The sequence below is a fragment of the Talpa europaea genome (assembly GCF_964194135.1).
Source record: "Talpa europaea genome assembly, chromosome: 7".
Lineage (NCBI taxonomy): Eukaryota > Metazoa > Chordata > Mammalia > Eulipotyphla > Talpidae > Talpa > Talpa europaea.
The window spans coordinates 18,634,952-18,660,930 of record NC_140074.1 but is presented as its reverse complement, the minus strand read 5'-3'; the positions used below and the strand labels follow the sequence as shown (position 1 = coordinate 18,660,930).

Below are 25,979 nucleotides of genomic sequence, written 5' to 3'. Positions count from 1 at the left end.
GAAAAAACAAGTCCCAGTACCTCACAGAAAACTGGGGAAATCTGGGAATTTAAGTTTTCAAATCAACCAAAAAGGGGCTGCGAACTGACCTCAGGGGGTAAATACCTAGAGTTCCTAAGTGCTAGCAGACAACTAAGCAAGAGAAAGAATAAAAGTAAAAGTCCTTAGGTAGTCTAAAAGTCCTATTTGTATTTAATAGTTTCTTTAACCTTTGACAAAATTTTAACCCCAATAATTCCCCAAATCTAAATATAATTTTCCCCCTCTGCCTACCAAACAAGTATATTATAGGAAGTTAAAGGCTAGATGAAAGAATGGTTTATAAAAATTTTAAGACACTATACAAAGTACTGTTCTCAAGACACTAACTTTCTTAACTGTTTCTGCTCTCATGTTCTGCTCTCAATGCCCTTCCAACAGCACATTTCTAAATTCTGCAAAGGTCAAGCTGTCATAGTTACTGAACTTGGTAAATTCTAATTAAATGAAAATGCACACACTCCAGCATATAGACCAAACTGTGCTTTCTTCACTAGGAAAAAAAAAAAAAAAAGGCCATTGTATACCTTAAAGTTAATGTGCCAGTGATAAGAATCCTGTATACTAAGTTCCAAGTACCAAATATTTAAACCACCAAAGCAGGCAGAACAGATTATCTGAGTAAAATTTAACACAAAAAAGTTTAAGCACAGAGCGATTCAAAAGTTTCTTACTAAATAGCTAAGTGATATTCAGATTCCCATGTAGGAAGTATATCCATAGATTGCCGTTGAAAATTCATAATCAAAGTGCATGGTAGGCTCATGCTTGGAGCCTAGCACAGCCCTTGACACAAGGTCTTAGCATGGTCAACAAACTGACAGTAGCCAGCAATTAACATGAAATGTTGGCATTCTTGAAAACATAAGAGAGATTAGGCCATTTTAAAGAGTTGGAACTATGAATAAAAATTAAGCCTGATTGTTACTAGGTACCATACCACATCAAGAAAACCATTTCACACAACCAAATACTTCTGATGAGACCTGAGTTTACTGGTAACTACTGACAATCCTACAGAATGTAACTGAAGGCAGGAGTAAGGAAGAAAAGCAAGGACAAATTTCTTTGGTTGTCTTGTACATATCTTACCAACTCTTTTCTTCCCAACTAACTTCTAATTTCAGTAGCTTAATGGGCCCTCATCAACTCTCCCATTTGAGAGCTGGTTCCCCAATATCCCAAAGTACTGACTAGTAAATATATGGCTAAAGAGAGAAAATCCACTTTATTTTCTATGTATTCAACAAATGCATACTTCAAAAGAGAAGGCAAAATCTAGAGATTCATTCCAATACTTATGAAAGCAAGTCAACCGCTACTCTACCCTATGGAGGATGGAATCATACTAATTACAAATGGTCCTTTGGGCAGAAGAGTCCTTACGTCTGTTAACATTTACCTCTCAAAGAGAAACAGCCAGAGTGAATATAAAATAAAATGCTCAGCACAAAGGATGTAACACAGCAAGATCCCAGTTTATATTACAGGAATCACTTAAACTTCTGATAGATAACCTATACAATTTGGACAACTACAAAGTGGCCATGGGTCACCTGAAACAGCAGGTCCCTAACAAATAAAAGGCATCAGAGATTCATTGAGATAGTTTTTTAATGAGGCTTAAGTCACATCTAAAAGGACATGCATGAAGAGCCAGGCCTCAAATATCAACACATTTGAAAGATAAAGACATTCCCTCCATTTGAAAATGCAAATCCTTTAACATTCAGGGCATTGTGTAGGATACTCAGGATGACTCAGACAAGGAGTTCCCACTCAAGGCCTAGCAAAGAATAGAACACACACAGAATGACAATAGAAGACACAAATCTGGTGTGAGAAGGGTTGATATCTGAATGACAGGGAAAATATCAGGAAGATTCTGAGAACAGAGAAAGGACAAAGGATAGCCTAGTGCATATTCCCTATGTTCAAATAGGGGATGAAGCAGGCATGGGTTGAACCATTTAATAATCGCCATAAGACAAGTACTCAGAAACTTGGAGAGGGGAAAGAAGCAAATGGAAAAAAACACTGTTTAAAAGTAAATGTAAAGGAATAAAATGGAAAGGTTGATCAGAAAAGGTCTCTCTAGAGAAGTGACATGTGAACTGAGACCTGAAGATAAGGAACATGTTAAGATGATGTTAATAAATCTGTAATACTCTGACAGGAGGTAATGGCATGCAACATGATTCAGGGGAAGGGCATGATGATGAGTAAGATACAATCTGTGCCCTGAAGAATCTCACCCAGGGAAACAGTCACATGCAGAATGCAGAAACACAATAAGCAGAATTTTACCATTATGGAAACTTAAAGGACCTAGAGATCTTGAAACCCAGCCACCTCAACCACTCCCATTTTTTCATGTGAAGGAAATGAGGTCCAGATTGGCTCAGGGTCATTGAACTAGGTAGGGGCAGAGGTTGGGCCGCAGCCTATTAATTCCCATTACTTCCATTTCCCATTAGTTTTTTAATCATAAAATTCATTTGAAAATCAGAGCTCAGTAAATTAGTAATGGACAAGGAACACTTAATAATTATAGGGAAAAATGCAGACTCAGGCCAAAGTGCCAAGCACTTCACTAGATATTCCACTAGATATTGTAGCATAATCTTCGCTGGTTCAGGACAAAATGAAAAATGTAGTGATTTTTTTTGTGAAATGTATTCAATTTCTTTTCTGAAATTATGTGCATCTTACTTCTGGGTATCGAAAGCATCCAGGAAATGATGTTGATAATAGAGATTCTGCTAGACTTTGTAAAATGCCTTTCCTTGATGAAACAGTTGGGAAATTTATCAGTCCCCTCTCCCAACCCCATATATTTTTGTTATGCTACATCCTGAGAAATACAAACATTAAGGGAACAATTGTTACAGAGAGGGTAGGAAAGGATGTGGAGAACCACTAAGCAGGTATTCATAATAGCACTATTCATCAAAGCAAAAATAAATAAATAAATTGGAAACAACTGAAGTGCTTATCAAGGAAGATAAACAGGAAGATAAGACGACACATATCCACACGACTGAATAATCTTCAGTGCACTCTAAGAGGATCTATGCATAAACCTATGTGTATTTTACGCTGAGAATTTTGATGAAACACAATCTTTTAATTTATGCAGCTGTCCTTAAGGCCAAACATAATCAAAAAGAAACATTAATTCTTAATCATGTATTTTCTAAATCTTATTTTGTGGTTTTTTAAGAATAGTGTGGTAACAAAAACAACAAAGGGGGAAATGTCCTTCAAAAACTGGAGCCACTATGTCTCAGCCCCACTCACTGCCTCATATCTGGTTAACCCAAAACTCCCGCAACAGGCACTAATTAGCTGCAACACAGAAACCTGGACCTATTCTGCCAATTAGCAGCTACTCAAGGTCTGGGTCAATCTGTAAAAGATATTTCCAAAGTGTATGGTCATGTCCAGCCTGAACAGAGTAATAGGTTAAGAATTGAAGAGGGCACACAAAAAAGTTAACCAGTTAATGGAATTCTGCACAGCAGTGGCAAGACACCAGGGGCCACTCAAAGGTGTCTCTTGACCTTTTCACTTAATTTACAGTCCCAAAGAAAAAAAAACAGTGACTTAAATAAGATTTCCAGACCTTTGTGTCCTGAAGGTCATCAGATGAGGTCACCCCCTGAAGAATTCTCCCAGAATGCTGATTGATCTGCTAGAAAAACAGCCTGCTGGTCTTAACTGATGCTACGCTCTATTTTGGACACCTACTGTCTCAAGCTAGCTGAACTTGAGAAATTTCTGAATCTTTCCAAGGACATCACAAACATTTGTGTCTGTACCAGAGCATTTATCTCTGTTACTGAAGAAAAGTCACCTTCCAGAAGAACTGCCTTTAAAGTCCACATCATGTGCACTAATAAAAAAGTCACACAAGAAAGGAAAATACTTTAAAAACTAAATTCTATTATATACCAGTAAAGTCAAGGGGAACTTAGAGAAAATTAAAATCCTGATACGTAATTTTATCAAAATTGTGTAAGCAATAAAAATCGAGACAAACTACATTCCAGGCAAGGAATTTGGATGTTTATTTCATACGGAGATTCAAAAAATATGAAAGAACCCTGAGCTAACTACTAAAATGATGACAATCCAAAAGTTTTTATTGACATATCCAAATAACAATGGGAGTTTTGAAGGGAAAAGTCTAATTCTACAAAAAAGAAAAAAAAATGCAGTTCAATAAAAACCATTCTTTTAAAAATAGTAAGATAGTTACCCTGTTCAGCTGGCCTTGATCTGCCCTTTGTCACTGGAGATAGACTCTATCACTCAGAAAGTCACCCTGAAGCTGTATGTAGCCAGCGTGGGGTTAAAAGAAGCAAGAACTTATGAATACAAAAAACTAAGACGTGTTCAAAGTTTATTAGTAGAAAACAGTTTCTGTAAATCTTTAGAGAAGGAAAAAACTCTTAAAAAAAAATCTAAGCCACTGAAATTTTAAATGACACCCACATGTCCCACTTTACTATTCTATTCAAAGAATGTTGACACTATATATCTTTCTCTTTGGAAACTTCTTTTCATGTCTAATGTCTTTTAAGAGGTAAAAATATGTTTTTACTTAAACACACATGGAATAAAATATCAGGGAAAATCTTGGACTTAGACCTGTAAACAAAATTTAATGGGACAGACTAATCCAAACAAGGAGAAAGGGCAATCTATAAATCGGTGGATGTGAGAAAGAATATGGACATTTGGAAAAGGAAAAGGACATTGTTGGAAGGGGTGAGAAAGACAATAGCTAAAAGTAGTTGAAGTTAGGATGTGCCAGGGCGGTGCCATTAATCCTTTAAAGGGGCACTATCTCCATGCAAACCTAGCAACCTACGAAAATGGGTCACTTTATCCCTATTTTTTCAGATGAGGAAATGGGCTTAGAAGTAATGCCCAGAACCACAAAACCTGCAAATCCAGGTCTAGCACACTGTAAAGCACATGCTTTTTGCACCACATCAGTAAAGCAGTTAAAATAGCCAATGCCTGGCTTCACCCCAGACCAATTAAGTAAGAATCTCTCATAAGGGCCCAGACAGCAGTACTTTTAAAAGCACCCTATTTTATTCTAATGTGCAGCCACAGCTGAGAGTCACTGCAAAGACCTTTGTAAAACAAGCAGAATATCAGCTGGGTCATGCAGAACACACAAGAGTCAAATAATCAGCGATGAGGGAAGGCGTCTAGCTTGGAGGGGGAAACAGTTCTGTGGAGCTGCAGAGGCGGAGTCTGGCAAGAGCAACTCCAGGAAAAGTATCACCAGAACAGTGACTAGAAAGTCAGCAAAAAGTAAATCAGTATCTCTTTGCTGAAAGCACAAAGTACCAGCCAGGAAAGTTGTACTTTTAAGACTTTAAGAAAGGGGCACACAATTATTTTTATAACCATTGGGACAAAAGGAACATAAATTTTATAAAGAAAGAAATAATAGTTGACTAATCTAATGTCAATGGACAGTGATACAAATTATAGGAAGGGACAGAAATAAGGGGTGGCTTACGCAGCATCAGATGTAGGAATATAGTTACCACCATAAGCTCTGTGCTATTACCCTTTCCAGCATTCCAAGACTGGATTTCCTCATTTAGAAAATGGAGAATATAAATCACATCGTATTGTCTGTTTATTGGAAGGAATGAAACGATCCAAAGGAAATAGACTCAGAGTGTCTGTATTCTCAGAGAGCACAGTCTAAGACCACAGTACCCCAACTTTCTCCTTCTTATCATTACAGGTTTATATGGCCTCAATAGTTTTAAGACTCAGTTGTAGAAAAGAAGTTTTACCTGCCTATCAAGTTTCTATTTTCAAATACTGTCTATATCAGTTCAGGCTAGTACCCAGAAGTTAAGTGCAGCCATGAAAAAAAATGGAAATTTTTAATAAATGGTAAGGTGGAATGTATCCCCCGACCCCCTGCAAAGTGACTGTCATTTCATAAACGGTTGGTGAATTTCTATATTAAGTGATATGCAACTTATGTAATTTATATGCAAAATTAAATATGTCCTCAACTGAATTTTTGAGGCACAGTATTAGTCACGAAACAAGTCTAGTAATAGGATCGATTAAACTTTCAATTAATAAAAATAACCAACAACTTAAAATCTAATACTGCCAAATGATAAAGTTTGGCAGCCTTCAAGATTTCCTACTGAATTTTCACATACCTTCTTCCCTCTTAAGATAGTTTCCCACATACTTAGTAGGTAATCCTTCAGCTAAGTGATCATTAAACCCACACTCTGAATGCCAAAATATTACTTCCTGACTAGTCTATTACACCGTGCAATCTATCAAGTCATCATTATGATGGAAACCTGAGATAATGACTAGGGTAACTTTCCCCAAGAAAATAAACATTCTTAAACATCCTTAAAGAGGTGCAACATGGGAGAAAACAGTATAGTTATAAAAAAGGGTTATTTTTCAAACTTTTACTTAAATCTAGCTGAGTAAAGAAAAAATATTTGAAGATATTTTTGAAAGTATTCTGTGTTACTTTAACCTCTTCACTATATAGAAGTAAGGTACTCAGAGGTAAGGGGGAAATCAAGCTTCTAGGGTGAAAAAACTTCATTAATTTCTAATGCCTGAAACTAATTCAAAGAGAAACAGCTATAATGCTTGGATAACCCATTAAGACACACATTAAATGGCAGTTGTTTAGTTTCTCAATAAAAGAAATTTTCTTGTAAATCACTCTTTGGTTAGAGAACCACTCTAAAAGAAGTGAAGGGTGCTACTGCAGCTCTCTTGTTTTGTACTGGAAATAAAATAGATCTAACAGTTATATAATGAATATGAGGGAGAAATCAGAGAGCGAATCCTAAAATTGACAAAATTTTTTGGTAAAAAAAAGAGAGGGCACAAAAATACAGGGAAATGCCTGCCTGGATGAAAGGACCGTGGCCATGGCTATTTTCACTAACTTGTTTGAATCCACCTTCTCAGAAACCCACATTCTCTTTTCCATTCTGACTGTTCAGGTAAAGTAAAACTTTATTTTTGGCTTTGAGATGGATTTTCTACTTAGGATTAATTACAGGCATATCGGCTGCCCTGGGAGTTCACTTTCAAACAAAACAAGGTCACACTAAAAACCTGACTGAAGTAGAAATGGAAAATAATACCATCTGAGGCTCCATCCCATCCTCACAACACATCACAAACACCTATAAACCTCAACACAAAGAAAGCTAAAACTCTCCTGCATTCCCCAAAGAGAGGAGAGTTAAAGGTTTGGATCTCTGATGGTTATCTGGACGAGACAGGAAAGCTATAGTAAAGCTAGGTCAGTAACTACAAACTGACTAGCTAATTTAACTGGGGATAATAACTGGGGGGGGGGGAGCAATTTATCTCAGAGCTTTCATTTATCTTAGGGTTTCACAGCTAATTTTCTCTCTAAGTTTAAAAACTAGGGCCTCATTAAGAAGTTGTGACTTGCTGATGTGTGCTCTGAGCAAGCACACAATGCAAAAATAAAAAAACCCCACACACCTCAAAACTCGCAGCTCTTAGCGTTTCCAAAACAACTAACAGGAGTTCCATGACTAACACTTGACCTTCTTGACGTTCTCCAAGTAAAGTGGGCCCAGAGGGTCTTAGAGCTGCACAAACAAGTCAGCAGGCATTCAGGGAAAACACTGTCAAACCCTCTTGACACCAGTGGCAAAAGCGGTGTTTTCTAAATATATGTCTGTTTAAGTGGCTTTTAAAGCATAAGCACAGTGCCTTAAAAGGCATTTGTAACAAGAGGTCAGACTATAAAACTGAAGAGATGAGAGAAGAAATCAATTGCATATCAATTGACAAAACAACTTCAAAAGGCAGAGTTGGTCAGAAGCTGTTGTTCAGGGTGAAAGAGAGCGAAAAAACCTCCACATTGGAAATATCCTGTCCCTGGGGTGTGAACAAGGAGATCTGACCAGTTGTAAAGATCAGAAAGTACTTCCCTTCTACACTGGAAAAAAAAAGGAAAACTACAGACTAGAAATATAGGAAAAAAAAATTAATTTCTGAAAATACCGGATGGTCTCACTCATTGCAGGAATCTAGAAAACCTAAATAAGGGACCAGGAAAAAGAATAACAACTATAAGAAAGAAAAAATCAAAATCAACAAACAACTATGAACCAGAGACACTCTATGGGGGGGTGGGGATTGGGGTCAAAATAAGGGGGTTGCAATTGTATGGGGAATATAAAAATAAAATTTAAAAAAAGAAATTAATTTCTGTTCACTCCTAAATTAAATATCTGTCTCTGTTATAGACGAAATTTCTCTCAAAATTCAAGCCATAACCCTCCACGTGACTGTATCTGGAGATAGGGCCTTTAGGAGATAGTTAAGGCTCATGAGGTCATACGGGTGGGTCATTAACCCGACAGGGTACCAAATAAGAAAGAAGAGACACCAGGAGCTTGCACACAGAGGAAAGGCCAGATAAGGACAAGGAGGAGGCTGTCCACAAGTTAGCATGAAAGGCCTTACCACAAACCAAACCTGTTAGCACCTTGATCTTGGAATTTCAGTCCCAGAACTTTGAGGAAAAATGTCTGTTGTATAAACAACCCAGTCTGTGTTTATTTGGTATTCTGTTATGGCAGGCTGAGCAGACTAATATAAGCCCTAAATCAATTCTTTCTCTCAGTTATCTTTTTCTTCCTAATGCTGCCACCAACTCTCATAGACTCTTGGGATCTGAACCTTAGGCATATATATCCTCTGAACCATACCTCATTTTAGAATGCACAATTGTAATTTTTCCTTCACTGCCACCAATAAACACTCCATCTCCCACTTTCTTGACACCAGGGTTCCACATCACTCTCCTGTCTCCCCTTCAACACCTACACTTTATTCTAATCTGCCCAGTTTAAACTTCAAAGATGGGCCTCCCCTAGTGGCAGAGCGGGTGAGCGCTGGGCTGTGAATCTGCCCGCAGCCTCTGCAGCACCGGTTCGATCCCCGGCCGCTGGCGAGGGTCCCACATGGCGCAAAGACCTCTCCTGCTGTGCCCACTGCTCCCCTCAGCAGTGTATTTCCTTGTCAGTCTGCCTGTTCTGTTCCCGGCTCTGGTGAATTCTCTCACGCTCCTGCGCTTCGGACTGTACCCAGTGCTTATACAAACAAATAAATAAATCTTAAAAATAAAATAAAACAAACTTCAAAGATACTCATTCTGCCATCTGCTCAATTACTATCAAGGGCATACATACAGGCTTGCATTCAAGGGTCACTTCAATTTTCTGACTACCTACTCACCCTAATATTTTGAGAATACAAAAATCCTACATCAGGCCATCTTGTGAATAGCTCTTGGCATTTTCCTTTTTCCTTGCTTCATTCTGTTGCAAAAACTTAAAAAAATCTCCTTCTCGACTCTATTTCCTCTTTCTAAATGGTGGCTGGAAGAGAGAAGATACTGAAAAAAACTACAGAATCGCAAGTGGGTATGGGTAAAACCGTCAAGCCCAAGATGCTGCTCTGCCACACAATTTTATTCAAACAGGCTTTTAGTATCAATAAAAGGCTTTTATTATCAATAAAAGCCTAACTTGGCATATCATATCAGGTTTTTACATGAGATTTGAAAATAATGGTAACTCCTAGTAAGAGAAATAGAAAATCAAATCCATAGCACGCTCATTCACCCCATAACATGCCCACCTATTCCCTGCCATGCCCATACTATTTATGGTTTCAGACTAGAAAGAAAATCCACGAGGTTTCAACTAACCCTTAAAAACAGAGACTACATGCTCTACTTAGAGTGAATAATGCTCATTTTTCACAACACAGAAAAACTCCAACTCCATATAAATAGGAAACAAGGGAAATGACATGTAAATAGAATTCAGACATTTTTCGGAGACTCTCATCTCCCCCCTAAGTTTTATCAATCTAAATATCATGCAAGGTCTAGAAACCATGAAGTACCCGTGGAATTGATCTCTCCAGGTTCAACCAGTGCTCTCAAATCCACTGTTTTCCAAAGCCACCACCCATATCCCTACAACAAAACTTCTTAACTAATGAATCCCTCAGAATTTCCCTATTTTCAGTGAGCCCTTCCTCTAAGAATCCTCCAAAGAACTTCACAAGCCTTGTCAACCTTCTTTTTGTGAGGACATAACAGCTTCATGACCTACACTGGAATCCTGACTGATATTTATCAATTAGGTGACAAAAAAAGAACAGTGAGATACCAAGATTTCCACAAATGGAACAACTGGTTCTTAATTTTAAATGCCTCCAAAATAAATAGTTTCTGTCCCACTTACTCGACTTTTCGCCTCCCTACTTTTATAACTACAACATTTCTTCTCCACTTGGCATTTCATTCCCTGGTTCCAATGTGCTCAGGAGCACATTACTATAAAAACTTCACTTACCTTCAAATACTGCCTTCTCTTTAAAAGTAATCCTCCCAAGAGCTGTTTCCTGGTAACTTAGCATACACTGTATCATACAGACAGTTTTGAGACCCCATCAATAATGACTACACCTGTATATGTGGCAGTTTTTATGTAGAGACCTAACTAGAGTGGAAACTGAAATTAGAAAAGCCTTAGTTCTACTACTCCAACCCAAATCAAAATACACTGTAGCCAGCAGCACCCAGAGATAATCCAATGTAACTGACTAGCACATCAAGAGCACTCAAACTGCTGGATGAGTTTCTCTTAGTCATACTAACTTAGAGGTAAAAGGGAAGAGAAACCATACCAAGAAGATCTATAATCAGGGCCCAGAATCAGAAGCAAACTGATAGTATAATGTTCAGGGACTTCAGTGACTATTGCACATTCTCATTTCCTAGAACACCAAGTGCCCAAAAGGGCTAGGCTATCAGTTTCCCATCAAAAGGGAGAAAGAACCACCCACTTTCTAAGACAGATTGACTGTTAAACACATGTACAAGCAGGCCTCTTGCAGGAAAAAAGGCAAGCTGTCCTGTCAGAGTTCTTAAAAGCTTCTGAGGACAATTTTTTGAGGTAAAAAGATACATTCTAATCTATACAGAATAGAGAGCCCATTTAATCAAATCCAAGGCTTAATAAGGTTGTTTTCATTTTTTAAAAATTCCTCAAATTTGAGAAGTCCAAAATACCAACCCTTTTCAGATCATATCTATATATTAGTCAAACCAGACTATTTTAAAAGCACACAAAATTTATATAATCAATCCCCAGTGCTTAGGAAAATTATTTTAAAATTCATGTGGTTAAACACAACCTAATCTTTTCAGATCCATTTTGCCCTCCATAACTGGAAAAGATTACCTGGCCAATAGGACACAGATCAAACATGGTAAGGTGAAGGCATTATATTACCGCACTCTACAATGACAAGCAAAAAACCAGGACTATAGGGGCCTTCCTGGTGGCGCTAGGGATTAAGACACAGCACTATGAAGCTATCTGTAGCCACTGAAGCAGGAGTTCGATCCCAGTCAGGGAGGTGACCCTCATGGCACAGCAGACCTCTCCTGTCTCACCGGCTGCTCCCCTCAGCAGTGTATTTCAGTCAATCTGCCTGTTCTGGTGAATCCTCTCATCCTCCACCTCTGGCCTATATGCATAAATAAATAAATAAATAAATCTTTAAAAAACAAAAACACAAAAAAACCTAGGACTATACATGTTAGCTATCTGTAGTAGAAAAACAGATTTAACAAATGCTAAAAAAAGATTAACATTTTTCTCTGGCCTCCCTGGTGGCACAAGGGGTTGAGACAGAATCTATGAAGCTGTCTGCAGCCACTGCATCGCGAGCTCAATCCCCGGCCAGGGAGATATCCACATGGCTCAGACCTCTCCTGACTTGCCCGCTGCTTCCCTCAGCAGTGTATTTCAGTCAATCCGCCTGTTCTGTACCCCACTCTGTCTCTGGTGAATCCTCTCACCCCCCACACTTCTGGCCTATACCCCAGTTCTTGTATGCATAAATAAATCTTTAAAAAAAAAAGATTTAACATTTCTCTTTAATCAAATTTTTGCTCTCAGACACACACACACACCCCCTATACACACACCCCACAAATCAACAACTATTAAAATTAACTCTAAGTAAAATAACAGTATTATTCATTTGACATTAAAACACATTTCCACAACATTTTCTTTTTTTTTTTTAAGATATATTTATTTATGCATACAACAGCTGGGGTACAGGCCAGAGATGCAGGGGGGTGAGAAGACTCACCAAAGACAGAGTGGAGAACAGAACACAGGCAAACTGACTGAAATACACTGTTGAGGGGAGCAGCGGGCAAGACAGGAGAGGTCTGCTTCGCTATGTTGGGTTGCTCCCTGGCCCGCCGGGGATTGAACTTGTGCCGCAGTGGCTGCGGATTGCTACATAGTGTGGTGCTTAACCCCTTGCCACCACCAGGCAGGCCCCACCACAACATTTTCAAAACCAACAACCTTGAAAAACAAATTAAGCCCTTACCTTCATATAGAGTAACAGGCTCAAGATTAGCAAGTAATTTGTTTATATTTTATATAAAGATTTTCTAGAAGTCCAAGATCCTACCAATGATTTACAGACACTAAAAAGACCAAATTTTCAACCCTGGATAATAATGTCCATAGTCATTAATAGTATATAAAATGACTACGAAGAGAATGGAACTCGTAAAATACACAACAGAGGAGAACTTTTAAATTGCCACGATTAAGATAGACCTTGAAATCCCAAAATTCCATGTATTCAAGAAATATTCTTTTGTTCATTTCAAAGCTGACTCAAAAAGCCATTTAAAAGCAATGTGTCTCCTCGCTGAAGGCTGATTTATTGTGTTGATTCAAGAAAAGTATTTCCAAGAGCTATGTGATAGTTTTAGTTAAGTGACAGTTTTTCATGGCATTAATTCTTTTTATTATTTTTAAATTTATATATATATATAAACATCACTGTTCATTTTTGTATAATGTTCAATTTTTTCCTCTCAGTTGAAATTCCCACCACCAATCCCCCATGAACAGTCACCAGAGGGATGCTAAGTGATAGTTTTTAATGCTCATCTTCACAACCTGCTCTGTGGAATCACTACCTTCCAGCAGATTGGGGAAAAATGCTTAAATGGGTGCTTAAATAACTTACTTGATCTTAATATTTTCCCACCAGGTTGTGGAATATCATACAAAGGATGTGTGTGTACTCATTTTGGTCTTTAGATTTTGTATTGTTTCTAATTTTCAAGAAACAAAACCATGAAGAGTAAAATATTTCAGCAATCAAGGAAGAATGATGAACTTTCTAGGTCCTACTATAAGAACAAGTGCCTACTACAAACACTAATGTCAGAAGGGTGATAAAAAGTGAAAGCATAACTATAGTTCAAACCTTGAGCTGGGACTCTCTGTGGTTTATTAAAGTTTCTGCTATTTACAAATGTGGAAGCTTATTATATATAAAAGCTCTTAGTTCCAATAAGCTCTGGGTAACTTGCTATCTCGATTTTAAAAGCTTCTTCCATACAATTACCATCCATTTGAAGAGCGACTTGACCCATACTCTGTCCTTTGAGACATTACATAAAAGAACTCTCACCTACTCAAAAATCAATCTTTTCAATTAGATGAAAACTTAATGAAAGCTGAGATCATCCTGATGAAAGCAAAATACTGCCAAAAGGCAAAAACAGCTTCACACTCTGACGGTAAACCCACAAAGTTGCTCGATTATAATTCTGCTGTGAGTCATTATGGTCCAAAGATCTGTGATTTACTTCACTAGGGCAATCATTTTCTACAAGTAAGATATTCAGAATTTGCAATGCTTTCCTGCAGCCTTGACACTATCATAGTCGAATCTATGTAGAGACGTGATTCCCTGAAAACAAAAGATATTCAAATAGTTGTATAATTAAGTCCTTTTAAAATAAAGAGTAATACCCCAAATATATGCAAGCTATTCTGAGGACTATACATGCCTTACTGATTCAATATCGTGATCACTGACCACCATAGAGGGAATGTATTTAGGTTTGCTTATATCCACTCACTTTATCCTCATCTCCTTATGGCGAAAAGTAAGAATACATTTGATGGAATAGCAAATAATAAAAGAATGAAGAATGGGATGATGAAAGCAATGCTGGCTGACATAGAGACCAACCCAAAAGCATGAAATGGTAGCCAATTTAGCTAAGTGAACACAGGTTAAATTACCCTGACCTTTATGCTTTAATGTCCTGATACGTACAATGGCACTATCTGTCTAGCTGAGTCCAAAGCTGCTAACAATAGGATTTGAACAGCTTAAGATTTTAGGAAAAAGAGAATGAAAATCCAGAATGAATCTTAATTTTTGTTTAAACCCCAAAGTAAACCTCCACCCTCTACTTTATTTTTTTTAAGATTTATTTATTTATTTATACAAGCACTGGGTACAGTCAGAAGTGCGGGAGGGTGAAAGAATTCACCAGAGTCAGAGCGGAGAACAGGGCAGGCAGACTGACGAAGTACACTGCTGAGGCAAGCAGCAGGCGGCAGGAGAGGTCTGCGCGCCATGTGGGACCCTCACCTGGCAGCCGGGGATAGAACCGGCGCTGCAGAGGCTGCAGGCAGCTTCGCAGCCCAGCGCTCAACCACTGCACCACTGGGGAGGCCCACACCCTCTACTTTAAAAAAAAAAAAAAAAAATTTTTACAAGCATTTTCCAAAAACTGCCACCAACAAAAGCACTTCAAAAAAGACTATTTTTCTAGAAATCATTAAATTGAATCTTAAATCATACAGTCCAAAGGAAATGCATGATCCCACGGTAAGTTCCTAATACATCACAGGGGCAGTGTAAATATAAACACAAAACTAAGTGAAGAAATGTATGTTATCTTCATGCTGTAAGATAAAGCTCACTCTATACACACTTAAATGAGTCCCAAATGCCAAGCATTTGGAAATTGAAAACAAAGTTAGGATGCTGGGGCCAGGGTGAGTTGGTGCTAGGAGGCAGAGAGAAGACAAAAAATTTTATCATGCGTAGGACTTACGTTAACCATAATGAGATACGTGAATGAATATAAAGTATGAGATAAGAATTCATTGACCATGTTCAAGGGAAAAATATTATTTGGCTAGTTTATAAAGTAAACATTGCATTTGAGAAAGAATAGAGAACTTCTGAATGCTTTAAAGTGCTTTAAATCTGTTCTGCAGGCTAGAGGGAGCCACTGAAGATTTCAGCAGGAGTGACACTTCCAGAGCTGCCCTATGTCTCTTACAAAGTTCTAACTCAAACAAAAATCCTCAAAGGTTTTTTTTTTTAATTTAATTTTATATATTTTTTATATCACAAAGGTTATTTTTATCCAAGCAAATACTTCATGAGAACCAATGCTTAAATGGTTACAAAAGCAAAACAGTACTCTAATTGATCTACAATTTAGGTCTAATACATGGGCACAGAATTCCACGATAGTAAAAATCATGCACACTAAATAGCCAGACTGCATGAGTTCTAATTCTAGCTCTGTCACCGATTTCATCTTTGGTCCATTTACATAAATTTCTCTTTGCAGCACTTTCTTATATGTAAAACAGGGGTTATTTTACTACATATGCTTCAGTTCTAAGAATGTGAGTGAAAGTATGTAGAATGCTTAGACACAAAGGGAAGGTTTTCAAGTGATACTGATACAACCACTTCTATGCTGTATCAATGAAGGAATGTTGACTCAGAAACCTAGGAAGAGGTGCTGATGTGTAGAGACAGAGATGGATGAGAGGAACTGGATTTTTCTCTTCTTATCCTTTCTAGAAGTATAAACTAAAAGCTATGTACCTAAGTGAACACTTTTTTCAATATGTCTAGTTCATTTGTCCCTTCTATATGGTTTAAAATGGTTCCCAGGTACATATATACAATTAAATTTATTATCTTAAAGGATCTGCTATCATACTTTTTTTTTTTTTTTAAAGATTTATTTATTTATTTATACAAGCACTGGGTACAGTCAGAAGCGCGGGAGGGTGAGAGAATTCACCAGAGCCAGAGCGGGGAGCAGAGCAGGCAGAAGGACCGAAGTACACTGCTGAGGGGAGCAGCGGGCGGCAGGAGAGGTCTGCGCGCCATGTGGGACCCTCGCCCGGTGGCCGGGGAGCAGCCGGGGATCGAACCGGCGCTGCAGAGGCTGCGGGCAGCTTCGCAACCCAGCGCTCAACCGCTGCGCCACCGGGGAGGCCCTATCATACTTTTTTATGGATAGATATAATTACAACCAATGGGCATCATTTAATCAAGACTTAACAATTCGGTTCTTAAACCAAAACTCGATCATTTTTTTTCCTTAACATGTGCACAACATTTTCTCCCAGGTGGTGATCATATAAAGTGAAGGGCAGAAGAACACTGAAACAGTTATTATAGTGGCCTTCCAAAGTAATAATTATTACCCAATTATAACAGACATAATCTGTCTAACACGACCTACCTCACAGCAGCTTTTTAAATTTTTTTCACCTTGTCTCTAAACAACTGCCCACAAAAAAAGCCTAGAATAGAAAGTAGTATTTAACTCTCACCTGCTACTTCTAAACAAGAAAACAAAGTCATGGGTAACAGCATTCAACCCTTCCCCTGACAAATCATATCTTTAAAGGAGAAAAGCAACCTGAAGCTTGTTTTCCACCCCACATTTTAGATAATAAACAGAGAGCTGGGCCTCCCTGGTGGCATAAGGGGTTAAGTCTCAGCTATCAAGCTGTTGGCCACCACTGCAGCATGGGTTCCATCTCTGGCCAGGGAGCTACCCACATGGTGCAACAGACCTCTCCTGTCTCACCTGCTACTCCCCTCAGCAGAGTATTTCAGTAGATCTACATGTTCTGCTCTCCACTCTGTCTGGTGAATCCTCTCACCCCTCACACCTCTGTTCTACCCCCCAGTTCTTGCGTGCATAAAGAAAAATAAATCTTAAAAAAAAAAAAAAAAAAAAAAACAGAGACCCTGAGAAGTGACACTCAAATAGGCACCAAAACCAGATTTCTTCTAGTGCAAGATTTTACATTCTACCTCCATTCCAACATGCAGGTGGGGAAAACAAATAATTTTTTTTAAGATTTATTTATTTATACAAGAATTGGGGTACAGGCCAGAGGCACGGGAGGATGAGAGGATTCACCTGAGACAGAGCGGGGAGCAGAACAGGCAGACTGACCAAAAACATTGCTGAGGGGAGCAGCGGGTGAGACAGGAGAGGACTGCCACGCGATGCAGGTAGCTCCCTGGCTGGCCATGAATCGAACCTGCGCTGCAGAGGCTGCGGACAGCTTCACAGCACTGCACTCAACCTGCTACACAACCAGGGAGGACGGAAACAAATAATTTTTAAGATCTACATTTTTAGGGTCTCCCTTGTGGCACAGGGGTTAAGACACAACCCAAGGGGCTAATGCAGCTACTGCAGCACAAGTTCGATTCTCAGCCAGGAAGCTACCCATATGGCACAGAAGACCTCTCCTGACTTGCCCGCTGCTCCCTTCAGAGGTGTATTTCAGTTGATCTGCCTGTTCTGTTGCCCACTGTCTCTGGTGAATCCTCTCACCCCCTGTGCCCCCCCCCCACACCTCTGGCCTGTACCCCAGTTCTTGCATGCATAATTTTTTTTAAAAAGACCTACATTTTTAAGTCTGATCACTGAATCACTCATATCTAATTATGGTATCAATCCCCACTTCTAGTTAAATAAGATTAATTCTTAGTCACTGATGCTTAATAGTAACTCCTGCTACTCCCAGCAGCCAACACTCTAGTTTGAAAGGGATGTAGCTCACTAATTAGTGCATCATCTATTGAGAGCCTGTAATTGCCTTACCACACCCAAGTTCCTTCTGGCTAGACTAAGCTTCTTTATAGACCTAATACACCAAATAAGAGATACACACATTGGGCAAAAATTCCATTAAGAATTAGAAAACCCTGAAAGGGCTCTATCGCTGAAAAGAGAAATCTAAGCTCTTTCATTTTTCTTTGTCTTTCTCCTTTCTCAAAGATTACGAGAAGTCTTCCTACAAACCTACACCAAGTTTTAGCCTTTAAACATCGTTGCCCAAAAGTTCTGTGGGTAAGAAGGACAGACCTCACCGTTATTCAAGATTTGAAGGATTCTAAATATTGCAACAACAGCAAAGTCTGAAGTAATTTCTTCTAAAATAACAGCATTAATAATGTCCTGTTGTGGCACAGAGCAAGCAGAGCCCTTAGGGTCAGAATAGGAAAAGCCTCAGAGGAATATGGAGGGCTCCAGAGATAAGGGCAACAAATTCCAAAGGGGACTCATCAAACACCCCTGGACTAGGGGCAACAGGACATTCCTGGACAAGGATGATAAAGACAAAAGATAAGGGCTGGGACACAGAGACTTAGTTCTGGGTACAGAGGCATTTAGGCAGTGAGTGACACCACAGAGAACTAACCAATCACAGAGAGACTGATGGAGTTTAGAGTAATTAGGGAAAGAAGGTATAAATTTCCTGAGGGCGACTGCCCGTCCTTGGCCTGGTTCCACCCACCAGGGAGTCCCACTTTATTTCTGTTCCTCTTCTCAATAAACTTTCTCTAAACAAATATGCCTCTTTGCTTGCTTGCCTGAATGTCTGTGAAGTTCCTGTTGTGGCTTCGTTAGACACCAACCAGCAGTGATCTAGTGGCTGGGACTCAGCACTGCCAATGCAGTCTGGGATCTGTTCCTGGCTGAGAGACTAGGCCTAAAAACCTGACATGACAGTTTCACCGTATTCATTCTTCCAAAGAATGCCAAATCAGGAATGATAAAAGAAAGAAGCTATTGGTTTTGAGAGCCTCATCATAGCATCACAGTCAACCTTTTATCATAATTACCATTATTCCTATTTCAAAGCTCAGAAACCTTAAGGCTTGGAGCCACTGGTTAACTTGAATAAGGACCCCAAATTCTTAACCTCAAGTTTAATAATCAAGTTTTTAAATAGTTCCTATTCCTTATTCTCAACTAATACTGCCCACTGTTAACCAGTTGTTAGCTCAAGCACCTAAATGCACCACTTCACAATCTGAAATGGGACAGAAAAAGTACAGCTTTGCTAAACTTGCAGAAGCAAATGGCAGCAGGCTAAAATGGCAAAGGTGACTCTGCAACCTGTAGTATACCTTTCTCCTCTAGCCGCTAGTCCTCATTCAAGGATAACTTGAAATGGACATGAAATGTTTTGCTGTTTTTTTTTTTAAGATTTATTATTTATGCATACAAGAGCTGGGGTACTGGCCACAGATGCAGAGGGTGAGAAGATTCACCAGAGACAGAGCAGAGAACAGAACAGGCAGACTGACTGAAGTACACTGCTGAGGGGAGCAGCGGGCGAGTCAGGAGAGGTCTGCTGCACACATGTGGTTGCTCCCTGGCCAGCTGGGGGATCGAACTCATGCTGCAGAGGCTGTGAACAGCTTCATAGGTTGTGTCTTAACCCCTTGCGCCACCAGGGAGGCCCGTTTTGCTTTGTTGATAAACTAAAATGAAATTCTAAATAGCCTTTCAAAGGATTGTAGGTCATCGTTCTGTTATAAGACAGGGAGAGGGGCAGCCCAAGCCCCGCAAACCTGCCTATTCTAAATGGGTTCTGCCATCCGCCGCATCAACACAAAACATAGGAGACTTTAATGGGAAGGAACTTTAATTAGGAAACAATACAGGTAAGACAAAGAATCTAGTTTCTAAATGAAGCACCCAAAGTTACCCATCCCCTCGTGGGTAAAAGTCCATCCAAATGGGACTGGCCCAGAGCAAGGCCCCAAAGCCTGCTACAAGTCTAAAGCATCTTCCAGTGGGGACCCACAGAAAAGGGCCAGAAACAACCAGACAAGCCCGGAAGGAAAGGAGCAAAATCAACATCAAGATAAAAGCTGCCACTGTCACCTCCCCATGGGTCTCACCCACATCTGTGTCACCCAGTCCACGACCAAAAGACAAGCACAGTTTCTTCACGTGTCTCTAGGCTCCAAGCGCCTCCTCCAGGTCTCCTGGCTCCATCCTGCTTCCTTCCTCAGTCTCTTCTTCTGCTTCTCCTCTTCCTGCTCAGCTCCACCCTCCCTTGGGTGGGGCAGGGAACCGCCCCCTTTCCTGGGGACCACCCTGTTACAATTCCCCTCTTTACTAATGTAACTTGTAGTAACCTAAACAATACAGAATGAAGGTTACTTCAGATCACAGTAAATCCTCACTTAAAGTCATCCATAGGTTCTTGGAAAGGACTTTAAGGAAAAGATATCTTCAAAAGTTGTTTCATTCAATGTTGGTCAGAACAGTTTGTTTCATTGTTTTTTGTTGTTGTTTTTATCATGCACTTTATGAGAAAACAACACTGAGTGGGAGGATAGTATAGGAAGACCGGCTGTACTTGATCTCCGTTGAGTGCAGAATCAGTTTAGAATTTTTGGCAAACATTCCTACAAAATTTTTAAAACTCAAACTAAATTACCTAAAAGTTTAAAACTCAAATATTAAATTTAGTTTGCGGATACACAGAATGTTTGCAATTCAATTCAAATGCTAATTTAGCTCTATCATCCTTAGATAGCGCACCTCCAAAGGCAATGAATATGTGTTTAAATTTCCTCAGGGGATCCCATTCTCATTTATTAAACAGAAGCCACATGATAAGGGCAATTAAATTTCTCAACCTTTCTTCCTAAGCAAGAGCACCTCGTCTGGGCTTTTCAGATCCAAAATCACATTCTACATCAAGAATCCTTAAATTTGGGCCCAGTTTCAAGACTAAAAACTGAACTGTATAGCAACCCTTCTCTCCATTTTTACTTTTCATCTCAATTTGGGACAACATAACACAGATACTGTTGCCCTCCAGACTATTTCTCAATTAGCCCTTTGCCTTTAAAGATAACCTTACTGGGCCTCCCCGGTGGCACAGTGGTTGAGCGCTGGGTTACGAAGCTGCCTGCAGCCTCTCTAGCACCGGTTTGATTCCCGGCTGCTCCCCGCCACCAGAGGAGGGTCCCACATGGCACGCAGACCTCTCCGGCCGCCCGCTGCTCCCCTCAGCAGAGTACTTTGGTCCTTCTGCCTGCTCTGCTCCCAGCTCTGGCTCTGGTGAATTCTCTCACCCTCCTGTGCTTCTGAATGTACCCAGTGCATGTATAAACAGACAAATAAACAAAAAAACAAATAAATAAAAATACATGCCTCTTAAAAAAAAAAAAGAAGAAAGAAAGATAACCTTACTAAAGACACCTGAAAGTATGAAATACAAAAGCCAAGAAGAAATACAAAAATAGCACTACTGATGGAGGACAAGAATAGAAAGACTAGAAATGAAGTGCCCCAAGACCAGAACCTGACTCACACAAGGACTACTGTAGTAAATAGTTTTAAATGAAATATAAATAACTTATTTTTATTAACAGGTAGAAATAAATAAGGTTAAAGATTTCATTTTTACAGCAACATGCTATTTCCAAAACAGAGTGAATAAAAAGTAGTTAATGTTTCTTATCTTTTTGTATTTGAAAGAAAAGTTTTTGTGCCAATCATTCAATAAATATTAAATGGTGTACAAGAACTATCAGCCCTCCACGACTTCAAAGTTTTTAGAGAAGTGAGTTTCTTGCAATCTGAAATTTCAAAACGTCCACACTGAGGTGAGCTAACAAAAGGACTTTAGTTTTAAATAGAAACCAACATTAAGAATGCTAGGTGCCTCTGCTATATTTCTTCATTTGGTCTCAGTATTTGATTATATAGCATTTTAGGAATTTATTATACAACTTATAACACAGAAAATGTCTAAATGAGAAAATTTAAAACTTTAAAGAAATTCTATCAGAATTTAAAATGAGGACTCATACACACAAAAATAGATGGAAACCCCCCTTCACCACCAATCCCATTTTGCATTTCAAAAGAAAGGGCTACACCTTTCTCCTTACCCACCTAATCCTATGACTAATGGGGGTGGGGGGGGGGAGAGGACTTTAAAAAAAAGTGCAGGTGTGTTCAACAGCTGACAAAAGAGGTTAAGATTCTATATACACCCACAGTACCATTTAGTCAATTTCTATTTAAGAAACAAACTAGGACAATGAAACCAATGTAGAAAAAAGAAAATGCTTAGGTGAACTACTCCAAGGTGCATTTTTAGCTCATGTGACCTTCCAAAGTGCTCCAAATGTGCGTACGTGATGTGTGGGCATGTGTGTATTTATAGAAAATGTTGAGAGCACTATAAAAAATACATGAATAAATCATAGAATGTTAGTGCTACAAGGAACTTCTACAGTTAGTCCACAGCTTCAATTTTTAGCTAAGGAAAGTAGAATTCAAAACATGCAACCAGGTAAAACTTGTGACAGAACCTGGTCATAGCAGTAAAGTCTTCAACTCCCAGGACAACCTCACCTTCAATTCTAAATGCATGCCTTTAATTCTTAAATTTAAACCTCCCTCAAAAGATGACTGTTACTCCTCCTTATATTACAGACTTTAAATTTTTCTATTAAGTTTGAGATGAGTCTCACCTATTTCTTCAGGAAGCCATTAATGCAACCAAACTGAACTCTAAAGAGGACAGAGTAAGTCCGAGAATCCCTTAAGGCTCCAGGGAACTTTTCATAGATCCAAAAAGGTCAAAACAATACTTTTTTCTCTCCCAGTCTCTCATAAATGTAGAGATTCAAAAGTTATATGATATGTGATATGAGCTTCTGTATTCACTGTAACAACATGCAAGTACAATTGTCTTCTATTATGTTAGACTTAAAGAGATGAAAGAATGTAAAACCATGTCACATCATTTTTTTTTTAGAAAATATGTATCTTCATTTTTAGATAATATTTTTAACATGTTATGGTCTATTTCTTGAACATATTTAAGCTTTTTCACTTAGTTTCTAATACAATAACTAAATATTGATATATAAAACTTAAACACACAAAAAAGAGTTTTTGGATTCTCAATAATTTAAGTGTATAAAAGAATCCTAAGAACAAAATGTCTGAAAATCATTGGTCTAACTCAACCTTAAATAAGTTTTCATTTATGATGAATTCCTTTAGCACACATGAAAAATCCTCATAACAGTTTCCATACCATCAAAGTGTTACACCTCCAGACCTGGATTCTGCAAACTACTTCTTGTGCTCAGTAATTATTTATTTTTAAAAATTTATTTATTTTTATGTGGAAGAACTGGGTGTAGGCCAGAGTTGTGAGGGGCAGGGTGGGGAGAGGATTCCACAGACACAGAGTGGGAACAGGCAGATCTACTGAAATGCACTGCTGAGGAGAGTAGGGGGGAGTCAGGAGAGGTCTGCTGCGCCATATGGGTTAGCTCTCTGGGATGGAACTCACGCTGCAGTGGCTGGTTATATAGCTTGATAGCTGAGACTTTAACCCCTGTGCCACCAGGGAGACACCTATGCCCAGTAATTATTTTAATCATCAACTTCCTTTGATAGAGAAGTTTTATAAGACTACAATATGGATACCATGAACATAATTATATTCTGTTTCTCAGGAAAGACCTTATAAAGCATAAGTTACACATCATCGCATACCTAATTGACTTAGAAAGGGCTTGAATCTCTCTCTCTCTCTCTCTCTCTCTCTCTCACACACACACACACACACACACACACACACACACACACAGAAAAAAAGAGCACACAGAATGCCAAGTGGTAGTTTTTCACTTGGTAAATTGCACCACAGTCAGGAACCAAAAATCACACTCTGGTTTCCTCCGAAGACCTGCTTGCTCTTTCCTTCCCAGGGCCACTCTTGCCCTCTCACCCCAGGTTCTTCAGTTTTCCTCACACCAAGCCATCCTACAAAACTGTGTGCATAATCTTTTAAGTTTTCATTCTACAACACATATTCCAAAGGTTTATACAGAAATGGCAATGCACCATGTAGGTTTGAAGACCCTCTAGAAACCTAACCATCCTCTATTAATCAAAACTGTTTAAAAGCATTAAACATCATGTTAATGTCCCTCTAGAAAGTCTCCTTCTACTTACAAAACATCCCCAAAATTACTACTCATATCTAAGTTTCACAAGCCCTTTCCCAACTATTACAGCTGCCCTGACCAAAACCTCTCTCCATAATCTATTTGTCGCATTTCTTACCTATGAACTGTCAATGAGACATCTCAAGAAGGGCATCTATAGTCTATTGCTTCTGAACTCCCAAAGACCTGGCACAATGCTCACCTGAACACAAACACTGAACACTAAAAGTTCATGTAGATAATATTGAAAATCAACTTAAATGCCCTGGAAAATATAAGGTATATTATCTTTTAAAGTAACTTGTAATTGTGGTAATATTTTTTGCAAATTAAAAAAAAAAGCGTGATGCAAAAAGATCATAACTGTTAACCTGTATAAAATGAAATAATTTTTTAATTCTTCTAACCCACATCCCAGAGGTCAAAAGTTTCACAGATATGAACACTTTCAAGTGAACACAAATGTGTGTAAGTACAGCTGAGAAAAACAGATACTTTGATACACAGAGATGAATACTGCCATAATGCTCTTTGCACCTTGCTTTTTATATTTAAGTATCAGCGCATAGAGAATTCTTTTAGAGATGACTATGTAATAAATGCCCAAATTAGTTTAACCAACACCCTACTAATACATATTCCAGGGTTTTTCTATTTCAAACAATGCTTGCAATAAATACTTTCTACAGATGTGCAAAAATGTAAATTTAAAGATAGAGATGACTAGTTTACAGTCTATTTACAGTTTTAATTATATTAGCTGCTGCCAAAATGTCCTCTAAAAACTGATCAATTTAGACTCCCATTAAGGCATTCCCTGCATTTAAAAAAAAATGAAACAAATAATGCAAGCTATGCAAAGAAGGAGGGGATTGGGAGAAAGACAAGTCAAGAGCCCTATAAGTCTAGCTTAACCACCCACAGCCAATACTCGTAAGACATGAAGCAACACACCTTCAGCATCTGTTCCAAATGTATGAAATGGGAGCACTGGTCAAAAATGTGGGTAGGGACCCCTCCAGCTCTAACATACGCTGATTTCCCTGAATTTTCTATACATAAGAAACACATTAAAAACAAAAACAAAGTACTTACTCTCTTGGACTGAACAAAAAAAAAGCAAATGCTGGGAAAGTAAAATTGCTACACCAGGGAAGTAAATGATTTGATAAAACTCTTTCTAGGAATATAAAAATGTGACACTGAGACTGAAGGAAATGGTCACTTATAAGAAAATTGTTTTTGAAAATAAACCCCCCAAAAAGATTAATCATTAGGGGGGGTTCCCCAGTTTAATGCAAGATGCAACTCACCAGAGGAAATACAGCTCAATGGTTATGCCAAGAAAGGACTAAAGCACCCTGATGGCTACTAATAAAAAGTCACAAATGGGCCTCCCTGGTGGCGCAGGGGTTGAGCGCTGGGTTGCAAAGCTGCCCATAACCTCTGCAGCACGGTTCGATCTCCGGCCACCGGGTGAGGGTCCCACATGGCCCGCAGACCTCTCCTGCCGCCCGCTGCTCCCCTCAGCAGTATGTTTCATCAGTCTGCCTGCTCTGTTCTCCGCTCTGACTCTGGTGAATTCTCTCACCCTCCCATGCTTCTTACTGTACCCAGTGCTTGTATAAATAAATAAATAAATCTTTAAAATAAATATATTTTAAAATAATAAAAATTAAAAGTCACAAACATCCATTTCAAGTTTACCATTTGAAAGAGTGGAAGTTAGCAGGAGATGTGATTTGCTAAGCTAAATGAAAGCCTTCATGAACATGAAGTGACAGGATCACAACCCTGTTGCTGATAAACTGCCAACATACCCGAGGCCCTCAATGAAGGGCAGCCCATTTAACATATTGCAGCTTTAAAATGAGTTGCTT

The 25,979-nt window shown here is 38.9% G+C and overlaps 1 protein-coding gene across 2 annotated transcripts in view; it reads right to left on the bottom strand.

The window, feature by feature from the left end:
* The window catches only part of ELAVL2 (ELAV like RNA binding protein 2), a gene marked incomplete at both ends in the record, with an annotated part of 130,484 nt that overhangs the window by 88,718 nt on the left and 15,787 nt on the right, over positions 1-25,979 (bottom strand). The gene's annotated exons all lie outside the window — the stretch shown is intronic.